This window comes from Liolophura sinensis, chromosome 6, assembly GCF_032854445.1.
Source record: "Liolophura sinensis isolate JHLJ2023 chromosome 6, CUHK_Ljap_v2, whole genome shotgun sequence".
NCBI lineage: Eukaryota > Metazoa > Mollusca > Polyplacophora > Chitonida > Chitonidae > Liolophura > Liolophura sinensis.
This window is the reverse complement of record NC_088300.1, coordinates 40,357,920-40,370,036: the sequence shown is the minus strand read 5'-3', so window position 1 is coordinate 40,370,036 and position 12,117 is coordinate 40,357,920.

Below are 12,117 nucleotides of genomic sequence, written 5' to 3'. Positions count from 1 at the left end.
CCTTCCGGGTTGCCTAAGTCTTGTCTCCTTGTCTTGGAATAGCTGATGAGGTTGCTCTCACGTCTGTACGATGATGTAAATGAGGTATCATCACTTCCGGTTTTGAAAATGTGACTTCTGGTCAGTTAAAATAGCAGTCCATGCGTTTTCTTATTTTGAGGTGGGAGAACGGGGGTACTTTTGCTCTACTGATTTGTGCCTTTCGTGTTTGTTAATTTCGCTTTCTTAATAACAAAACCTTGACCAGGCCCTCTTTTCGTGCCACTTGCAAACCAACTACATCAAAAAATCGGAGGGCGAAAAGTCGAGAGTATGAAAAATATTGTTGTAGCAAGTAAAAGACTGAAGTAATAAAATATATGCAAACAGGTGTCTAAATAGTTTACCAAGGCATTGCTATAACGAGATGAATAAACGTGAAGGAGGGTGGCTAATATACCTTCCTATAGGTATAAAGTACAACATCCAAGAGAAGAATGGTGGCTCAAATTTACCTTCTTATGGGTAGACCTATATAGTACGACTTCCACTAGGAAGAAGGTGGCTATAGTAAGGTGTACAGAACAATATCTATATAGTGATGAATTACTGTAGTCTGTTTCTTTTAGCCAGTCACTTATATTGAGCTGTGTGTAAAACTAACTCGCTCGCCACCAAAATTGCCATTACTCAGTGACATGTAACAACACGTTGATATTTTCGAAGTCCATACTCTTGCAAAGACAATAACGTAAGAACACTTTTTCTAATTTATAATGTTGAATTACAGATGTCTTATCTCGAGTCATTATATCGGGTGTCGTCATAAATATTGAAAAATCTGTGGCAAGTTACGCTCCCAGGATACAATGGTTAATAGAGGACGCTTTTACATATTGATTTGGTAAAATTTTACAGTGAAGTTGGTGAAAGCTCAACATTTTTGTAATTATGGACAAAACTTATTTCTGAAAGCAATTAACCGTTCATTTATGGGTTTTGAGCTCACAGCGCTCAATGGTTCGAGAACTATCTACCTGGGCGATCCCAATCAGTTCACTTTCAAGGAAATATGTCAAAAGACCGTAATGTAAATTGTGGTGTTCCCCAGGGTTCCATTTTCGGTCCTATATTATTTTTATTGTACACTAATGACATTACAGCATCATCAGATATTCTGGATTTTACATTATTTGCTAATGATACAAGTGTCTGCACTTTTGCGCCTACCAGCGCCCAGGCTGTATCCACTATGTCTGTAGAGTTGCATAAAATTTCCGATTGGCTTGACACCTAACCGCTTGTTCCTTAATATTTTGAAAACAAAATGCATGCACATAAATGTATCCTGGCGTTGAAATAGCCAGGCTTCAAGAACACAAGTTATTGGGAGTTCATTTTAATTCAAGGACATCTCACATTAACTTTATTAATAAGAAGGTATCCAGAAATATTGGCATCATCTAACACATTCGAGCAAATGTCAACAAAAAAAACACTGCTTATTTTGTACTACTCTCTGATATTCCCTTATCTTTCATATACAAATGTTTTATGGGGTAACACATACATGAGTCATCTCCATCCCCTTAGTAATTCTTCAGAAACGCATCATCCGCTTCATCACTTTCTCACAAGGACTGGATCATGCGGCTCCAATATATAAGAACGTCAAAATCCTCCCACTTGCAGAAATACAGACACTCATTCTTGCTACTCACAAATTCACTCACCAATCACCCCCTCTTCCTCACAAATTTCATTAGCTGACGTTCACAATTATTCCCCGCCATTTACGAGATATGTAATTATACATATATTTACGTATGGTAAATAAACATTCAAATTCAAATTCAAATTTATGAATCACAAGTAAATCACAAGTAAATCATTCAAGTAAATTATTATTGAATATAATAAAGCAATTACCCATCGTCAGTCATGTGACATCATGTATACATCATGTGAAACGGGCCCCTATAATGCTTAGAATCATGAGAGTGAAGTATTCTCGAGTAGGCCGTAAAAACACTAATCAGTTAAATAAATAAGTAAATAAAGTCTTCATGGTATAACAATGCATTATAGTGCGAATTTTTATCATGTTGAGATATACAAAGGATCGTGGTGCATGTATACTGATATCTGTCGGGGGTCCGATTCATTAACTTTCTAAAGCCGGAAAATTCCAATAGCCAATAGCCAAGTTTGAAATTGATAAGGACAGTTTGAATTCAGAAACAAACAAAAATGCTACTTTTTCTGCTGCAAACTTGCCAGGCGTTTAAAAACAATTCAATTTGTGAAGGAAGGACATTCTTTGTAACAAGCTATATGCATGTTTAACTGCAAGAATATCATCCAATTCAGACGGCTATATGAACTTCAAAGCTGGTCAAATGATGGTAAGTGGATGGTTATGAATTGTTGGAGACTTTTGCTCTGCACTGTAGGGTTAGCCTATAAGGAACAAAAATTAAGCGTTTTACAGAGATACAACTTAGCAGGATAAGCATAGCTGACCGAGAGACAAAACAATTGTGTGAAACACAAAATTTTTTTAAAAAAATAAACAGTTCAATTCTGGTAGGAAATGACTAGATATAGTCTAGATGCCTACACTTTATTCTGTGAACAGGAATTATTTGTTCGTATCAACACCAAGGTCAAAGTCAATTTCGCATATAAAAAAGCGCCTTTTTCAACGTATTTGTCTTTGCAAGAGCGATGTATATCAAGAATATTTTGTGTTATTCGCACTTATGTACGTTAGGGTTAATCAGGTTAACGTATGTATACATTATGTATGCTTAGGGTTTTACGTCGTACTTAACAATTTTTTAGTCTCGTGACACCGAGGAGTCATGAGATGGGTGTACTTTACATGTCTTCTTGTGGCAGGCCAAGTCCATGCCGCCAAAGTGCTGCCATCATCGGAGTGTGGACAAAGACCCCCATTACAATTTCCGTTTTTCGGTAGGGTTGTAGGGTTGTACGATTGTAGTTCTGTGAATTTTAGGGTATAAAGTCTTTTTTGCTCCCAGGCGTCCATTTTTGGTGTACAGGTGCATGCTTGGTATTAAAATGCTGGAAACTGTCTAAACTTTGAGGAGGTATGAGCTTTATTGATGAAAGTTTGAAATTCTGGGTGAGAAGACACAAGGTGTGAGATAGTGATGAGGCTGCGAGTGACGTCCCCTTGGCGTTGCTAGGCACGCTTCTTGGGACTATTTATTTTCTGAAAATATCCATTTTGATGAAAAATCGGTAAAATGTTGTTCAGTGTAGGGTAACATATGTATAGGCGTCCTGAAATGAACAACATGCAACGTTCTAGTATTCCTACGCTTGAAAATGGAGACATTCAGAGCAGAATTTGCTGCAAAATTGAAAGTTTCAGTGTTTATAACGAAAACGGAGCCTGCTGAGTGTGGACTGGACCATTGAGGAGGGATGGTCGATATGGCCTTGCCTCCTGTAAAGACCCCGTCACAAATCGATGGAAGAAGAAACATATCAGTAGACTTGTTTATATGGCCAGACAGGGGCTGTCACATTTAGATCCCAAGCTTGATTGCTCACACGTGTGCCACAACACACGCTGTGTAAATGTGGACCACATAAGCTTGGAGGGGCCTCCGTGGCTCAGTTGGTTAGCTCCCTAGCGCAGCGTAATGACCCAGGAGTCTCTCACCAATGCGGTCGCTGTGAGTTCAAGTCCAGCTCATGCTGGCTTCCTCTCCGGCCGTATATGGGAAGGTCTGCCAGCAACCTGTGGATGGTCGTGGGTTTCCCCCGGGCTCTGCCCGGTTTCCGCCCACCATTATGCTGGCCGCCGTCGTATAAGTGAAATATTCTTGAGTACGGCGTAAAACACCAATCAAAAAAAAAATCATAAGCTTGGAACCGCATGGTGTTAACAATAACAGGCAGCGCTGCTGCAACGCAGGGCTCTGTCTCGGCCATGGGCAGTATGCAAGGTGCATGCTGCATTTAAGACTGAGCAGGTTGGTTTCCCCTCACTAAAAATGTGTCAGGTTTTGCTCAATTTCTGTATTTATTTATTAATTTCTTTCATAAGCGACAACAGCAGTGACAAATTATATACAAAACTGGCGGTTACAAATATCTAACGTATGTGTGATCTGTTGGGGTGTTGTCCAGTTGTCCCTTGGCATAGTTAGTTTTCTCGTCTGGATTTGAAAGCCTGTACTCAATGTGCTCTTGGAGTTTTCTGGCTGTATTGCGGAGTGATCTCCCCTTAACTGTCTGTTGCTTCTTATAAACCTTGTGGTACTGGTTCACCCTTTCAATCTGTTGTACTGTTTTCTCGTTCCTGGGTGAAATACTGGCGCCGAAAGCTCGGAGTTTGGCAGCCGTGGACTTGCCCTGGCCATTGTTGTCTGTGGATTGTGGACGCCGCCCTTCCCTCCATATTTCTGCTGTGGTTTACATTCTTGGGCAAGGAGACGCTGAGTGACATGTTGAGAGCTTCGCACTTTTGAGTGCTGGTGTTCATCCGGAGACTGGCGACGGGCAGAGTTTATTGGTGGATAAAAACAGGAACCTCTCCCACCAGCTGCTGGTTTCCCCTCCGGAGCAAACCACACTGTTCCTGCGGAATTCGGAAAAGTTCCCACAACCCTGGGTAGGTAAGTTTTCATTTTCCTCATGTCACCACTGTGCTCAGACATAAGTTGAGAAAATATCAAGGTACACCTGGCCTTAACATCCTGACTCAACACCATCTGTGCTTTCTTCCTGGCTTCCCTCGTTCGGCCCTGTCCCTCGAACGTGGCATCGCTGAACTTAGCCTGGTGAGTGGGGTCTGCTAACTGTTCGACCTCCCACAGCGGCTCGACCAGTCGGATGCCGTCCTCCACTCCCTTGGCTGACCTGGAGTCGCCGTCCGTGGTTACGTGCTTGGCTAAAACACCTTGCCTTGCCAATCCCTCGCCAATCCCTCGCCAATCTCGTTCCCCATATTATACTCGGACCAGGGGGCATGTGGGTTTGTGTTCGCTGTGCACTCCGCGTGTCCTCCAGGACATTTTACTTGGAAGCCTTTCCCTCTCAGCCAGGACCCAATCCAACACAATTTATTCTTCAGTGCTGCGGAGACAATGTATTGCTTGTCTATTGATGTCTCCACAGCCAGGGAAATGGCCTGTGAAGCATTCTGGCCCGGTTTCTTGGGACTGGTTATGGTAATGCTGTTGTAGCGAGCGTCTGTGGCCAGATCTATTGTGCTGTCATCTTCTCCTCTTTGCATTTTGTATGCCTTTACCACATCCACCTTATTTGCCATATCCTCTCTGTTCAGCTTTGCGATTGCAGATGCGACATGGTTTGCAGTGCGATGCATGTTCCTACGGGTGGCAGGCGGCACGTCCATCGCTGCACATAGGAGTCTGGCTCGGGTGTTCCTCATTGGTGTGTCCTGGAGGCCTACTTGAAGAGCTCGGTTCACCGCTCCAGCTTTTTGGCCAGGTCTGTTGCATTCTACCTCTGTAGAATTTGTGGCCGCCAGATACACAGTCACAGCACTTAAAACTGAACGCCCAGGCTAAACCCCACTTTTTCTCTGCAACTATCTCTAACCTGGGCAGTGGACAGTGGTCCTTGGTCTCACTGTGCTCAAGCATAACTTTGTTCCATATACACACCATTTTCTGTATATCTATGAGTCGCATTCCTTCAGCAGTCCATTCCCGCTCATGTGTATCTCTGTCTGATCCAGCCGTGGAATCTACCTTGCACCGCCTTGGCCGCTGTATTCTCTTTGTGTCAGGCTGGTGTTTTCTTACAGCTTCCTGATTGGGCTGGAAATCTGTGTCCATCAAGGAACACCCAGGCAGAGGATTCAGCATGTCTGTAACTGCTGACAGGTTATTTGAGGGATCCTGGGCCTTTCCAGCTTAAAATCTAGACTGTTTCATCTTTCTGTCTCCCTTCATGGTGTTTTGGGGTAGATTGTTTGCCTTGTTAACTGTCAGACTTTTTCTAAATGGTTGCTTTTGAAAAGTCTAAAGTGCTCTGTCAATGTGATTTTTTAACTTTTCTTGCAGATAAACATCTTGTCTTTCCAAAGCAGTTGACCTGGTGGAGATATCTTGAACGGTATATGCACTGCAAAGCTTCAAAGTTTACCCTTCAGAGCTTTTTTACCCTGAAAAAAAAGACACATGTCCAAGATGGGGGTACCCCAACTTGAATTCATCCAACTCCAAAGTTTCTGCATGTATCAAGCCCTAATTTTTGCCTGTGAGGTTCAGAAGTGTCAGGAATTATGTGGTGCAAAAATTATTGATTTTGAAAAAAGCTGGCTGGTGTGATAGGACACAGACCCCCATTACAACTTCCGTTTTTCGGTAGGGTTGTACGATTGTAGTTCTGTGAATTTTAGGGTATAAAGTCTTTTTTTGCTCCCAGGCATCCATTTTTGGTGTACAGGTGCATGCTTGGTATTAAAATGCTGGGAACTGTCCAAACTTTGAGGAGGTATGAGCTTTATTGATGAAAGTTTGAAGTTCTGGGTGAGAGGACACAAGGTGTGAGGCAGTGATGAGGCTGCGAGTGACGTCCCCTTGACGTTGCTAGGCACGCCTCACAGCTGCCGGCATGGAAAGGTCCAGATTTTGACGGTCAACCTATGTCAAGATTTTTATGGCTTGTTTCTCCCAGGCTGGGCCAGGTATGCACCAAAGCTTATTGGCCACGGAATGTTTGGGACTGAGCTACAGCGCTAGACGTAAACATTGTCGCCTATGGAAAATTAATGGGGGTCTGAGGCCAGTGTCATTCCGAAGACAGACATGACACTCCATCCACTGACACCGTGTCAAACACTTGTTTCCTTGCTCTAACCTCTCAATGCTCAGCACCAAATGAGGTAGCAACAAGTATCATTTTGGTATGACCAGACCCGGGCTTCATCGGGGCGGAAGCTCTTTGGCGACCGAAATGTTGGTTATTCCTTTTTCCTTTCCCTTCTGTACATTTTGGCGGAAACATGAATAATATTTTCATTTTCACTGACTTATACAAATCCCTTCAATAAGGCCGTCGTTTTGTGTTTTACCACAATGTTGGAATATAGGCAAAAGTTGGGGGAGGAAAATGTTATCTGATAGTTCAGTTAACTTTGTCCGCAACAATGGTACATTCATACACTGGTGTCGGATCTAGTAAAGATTACCTCCTTTTTTCATGTGGGAATGGGTAACTAGCCACGTTGATCGGTCCATGTCTTTGTTAAAAAGGTTTCCGTGTTGTGAAATGTCGCAGAGTGACGTGCGGGACTTTGGTTATATATAACCATTTATGTCTCGAATTGAACAGAACTTCAATTTATTTTAAGCTTCTGATTAGAACTGAACTTTGTTTATTTTTTAAAATAATCATTTTTGTTTGCGCTCTTTAGCATTGTGGATTTCAACTCAATTTATAAACACATACTTATTTTTAGAGGAATTTTGGAGAGGTTTTATTTGTGTTTGTTTTGAACAGTAAATACATTATGTCATTTTATTCAGTGTGGTCTACATTAGTACCAAATATTAAACCAAAGATACATGCGGATACGGAAGAAAAACACTTTTATGGGATAATTCCTCTAATTTGGGGGATATCTGGTTGACTCCTTTCAGCCAGTATATACATAACAAAACAAGAAACTGTGTTACTTCCAAACATACCCATATAGAACCATGTGTGTTGCTGGTGGATGAATCTGGTTTGTGTACGTAATGAGGGTATACTAAAACCGGATTAGGCATTACGGTGCGCTTGGTTCACCCTCCATAGTCAACAGTAGCATGATGGGGTTACTTTTGATTTCACAGGGGCTAGTCATCTGTATTAGAGCTTGTTCAGTACCGCATATGCATTCACAACAGCAGTGCAACGTTCTCTATCTCTCTAAAACCTGTGAAAAAAACATTACACAACCTGCCCCATTCTTCCCAGCTTAGCTTTCAGATATAAAGGTCTGTACTCCTCCACTCATTAACCTGGAAACTCGGTGTTTTCGAGTAAGCTGTACTCAACATGTCAAAGCTGTACACTACAGAAAACATGTTGCCTACAATCCTACAGTAATTCTTACTTTATATCACCTATTTAGTCGTGAATAATAAAGACCATAACGTCACAATTAACACAAACGTATCTGTTACTTCGGCGGCAAGCCAAATCTTCGCTAACCGCCATTTTTCAATTAGAATCGGCCACACTCGGCATCGTCCGGAAAAACATGAACTCGTGGAATGATTTGATTGAAACCAATGAGATGTACACCATATAACGGGTGATTTACAAATTGTTTGGGAATCTTAACTTTGTGTGTTAATAATGAACAGAAATCACGGGATCACGGGACGCCTCTTTTATGGTGTACAGCGCTGGCACTTTGGAGACAGCACTGGTGACAGGTCCGAGTTCCAGGTTAGTGAATGTGGAAGTGGAAGCTAAGCTGGAAACGTGACCAACCGATCTCCGAGCTACCCACACGTGGTCGATGGGACCACGAAACAAGCAGGAAACACCGAGACAAAAGTACGAAAGAAGAAAAGAAAACAATGAGGTTTAGCCACTCGGCACTTTCGTACTTTCGCCTCGGTCTTTTGTCTCGTCCTTTCTCTTCGAGATTTCATTTATATGAAACAGACGAAAGAGCAAAACGACGAAAGGACGAGCTCTTACCAGACCTCGCCCTTTCGTACTTTAGCCTTCCGCTTATAAATCGCTGTGTGCATAGCAAACCGAAGGCAAAATACTAAAGGGCGAGGTTTGATAGTCTCGTTCTGTTGACCTTTGCATTCCGGCTGGTCATGCGCACAGCGATTTAAAACTAAATATAAATAAGAGTTTATTACTACCAGTATTATCTAATACACTTTCGAAAAACTGTGTCCAGATGTTTATATTACAATGATGCACCCGTTTATAAGCAACATACTTGAACATGAACAGCAAACATCAATCAAATAAATAAATACATGTGAATATGTCGATGCTACAAGTGTTAAAATCAATTGCAGTATGATCAACATAGAAAGCCTTTTTTTCGTTGACTTCTCATAACGATTTGTGTACGTAAAAACTGGTCTACTCCCGTTGGTCTCCTCCTGCTGGTATCGGCTTAATCCGACACTGTCGCTGACACGCTTCACTTGACAGACAATCACAGCGGCTAAGGGCATATGGACAGGAATGAACTTGTCACAACATCTGCTGAATTCACAGTTCGCCGTAAATTCCCAGCATGTAGGCTGTACTTATCAGTTAATCAGCCAGGCCACAAAGAACACATACACTCTCAATGCGGCAATGCATAGCCTCCCAGGTGACATAACACATTACAAACAAGTGTACTTTGCCGTTCGCCTACGATCATGTTTCTCTGTGGATCGCTAAAAATATCGTGATGGAATTAAAATGTATGTGCATGAACCTAGTCTGCCTTCATGGTGTTTGTATGTTTATAACGTGTAGGTCTAAACAATGGTGCGATCAATGTGTGATCAAATTAATCTGTTAATTTTAACAGAAAGCCTGTTGGCTGAGTGATACTAGATGTATTCTATTAATATAGCACATTATTCACTCACATTCAACATGTGTCTAATGTTAGTCTAATAGAATATTTATGTTGAGTAAATAGAATATGTGTGTTATAATTAACAGAACAGTCTGCTACAATAGCAGAATGTGTTCTACCATCACTCAGACAATGGACTTTCTGTTAAAATTAAGAGCTTAATATTTTGAGCGTAGGGCCAGTGTTGCAGGGCTTATATAGATCACATCTGACCAATGCGGGCACGTGTTCGAATCCAGCTCTCTTTGTTTACACTACGGCTTTCAGTCAGGAGTTTTGTCAGATAGTCCGGTCTAATCCGGTAACTCTTCTTTCCGTCACCCATAAAGTGATCGTTGTCAGGTAAGTGAAAATTCTTGAGCGTTTAACACTAAAGAGTCAATTAAGAAACTTCCAAACAGCTACAAAGCGATTCAGCTTGTCCTACATTTGTAAGCCGTGGCACATGAAGATTAGTAATACATTATAAAATGTTGTTAAGTACTTCGCTGTCAACTGATTTTCATACGTCGTGTTCTAACTTGCGATCGAATGGTTGATCGATCTGAAGTATTGGATAGTTGAGGCTCGTGAGGCGGGTTATCGTTCTGTGATACATTGACTGTTAATTTAGGGTGAGTCTTTACTTTAGTTTATGGCATTTGATTTCCTGAAAATATATTATTAATGCCATAGGGTGAATGAGTTCCCGCTTAAATATGGATTAAGCAATTAAACAATAAGGGCACAACAAATATCGTTTTTTTTTTCGACCATAGCCAGCCTTGGTACCCTCATCTGTTTTCGATCTGTTGTCACTGCGTGGTTGTCACCGTAATCAGGATCTCCGTGGTTGTTTTTGGCACATCTGTTTGATCGGTGTTGAGTTATGTGGTGGGTGCCTGTTACAATGCCCATGTCTTGGAGGAGAGTAGTCAGATTAGTGGAGGAATCGAGCACTAAGGTGATCGGTATTACATGGATTACTCAGGCGCGTATCATGAATAAGTGACAGTCTACAATCTGCTATGTGAGTATAGTAACCAGCTAGGCCTCCGGCCCATTCATAGTTTCCGTTAACCCACTGTAATGCATACTCCATAGCCTGATCTACCCTGACAGATTTCCGTTCTCATCAATCAGTATACCTCTGTACTACCATACTCACTGTACAAGTTGAGTGACCCATATGCAAACACCCTATAACGAAGATATATTTACTAGGCTTGGATCCACATGAGCAAATTGTTTAACGTCGTATATTTTGTTTGTACTATTTTTAGCATTTGGCCTAATGTCGCCAAGACCTGGTCCCTTTGCATTGATTTAATGTGACTTAATATTGAAAGTGATGACAAAAGAGCACTTTGAGTTATTCTAGACCAGTGGCATTTAATAAATTGAAACTATCATCCCGTATAGCATATACGGGAACAGTTAGAATAAAACTCCGACAGGTAAATATTTTGGCGGGGGGGGGGGTGGGGGGGGGGGGGGGGCGGCTTGTACTTTGCTGCTTACGTACCTTACGGGCATACGTGCATGAAGAGTCAGAATAAAACCCTGACAGGTAAATATTTTTCCCTATTCTGCCTGTGCCATGTTACTTGGGCGCCTTTACGTTGCTACTTTTTGGGCATACGTACATGAACAGTCCACAATAAAACCCTGACAGGTAAATATTTTTCCCTATTCTGCCTGTGCCATGTTACTTGGGCGCCTTTACGTTGCTACTTTTTGGGCATACGTACATGAACAGTCACAATAAAACCCTGACAGGTAAATATTTTTTCCCTATTCTGCCTGTGCCATGCTACTTATGTACATGAACAGTCAGAATAAAACCCTGACAGGTGAATATTTTTTCCCATTCTGTCTATGCCATTTCGCTAGGGCGCGTGTACATTGCTACTCTTTGGGCATGTATACATGACAGTTGAATAAACCCTAGCTGAAGTAAATCGACCAGAGGCAGGATTCCATCCCATGACCAGTAATTGGTGTAGCCATTTGCCAAAGTATTCCTACTGCCGTCAGTGCTCTAGTTTTGCCCTTCATGCTTCACCCTTTTAAATTAACTGTTTTTCATGTCAAAACACACGGATTGCCTATATTGTTATGCACATAAAACATGGATTATAGCAAGACAAGTCATTTTGTATCTGTTTTCGGCATAGTGTTTTTAATTAACTCTGCTTGTGTTGGGTATCACTTCTGATGTCTTTTGACATAGTGGTTTCAACATGCAATGGTCGGGTGAGTGTCACGTCTGATTCTTTGGCATAGTGGTTTTAATGTTTGATAGGTTTGGGTGCCATGTTTGATGTCTGCGGCATGTTGATTTCAATACGCTGTGGTTGTGTTGGGCGTCAGGTCTGATGTCTTCGGCATGGTGGGTTTCAATAGGCAGCGATTGGTTTGGGTGTCATGTCTGATGTTTCGGGATGGTGTACAGTGAGGCACTACATGTCGAATACACATCCAGCTTTATATTTACACAGACTCCTTTTCAGCTTCTTACATAACACTCAACACTCATGAAAATACACCTGGACATA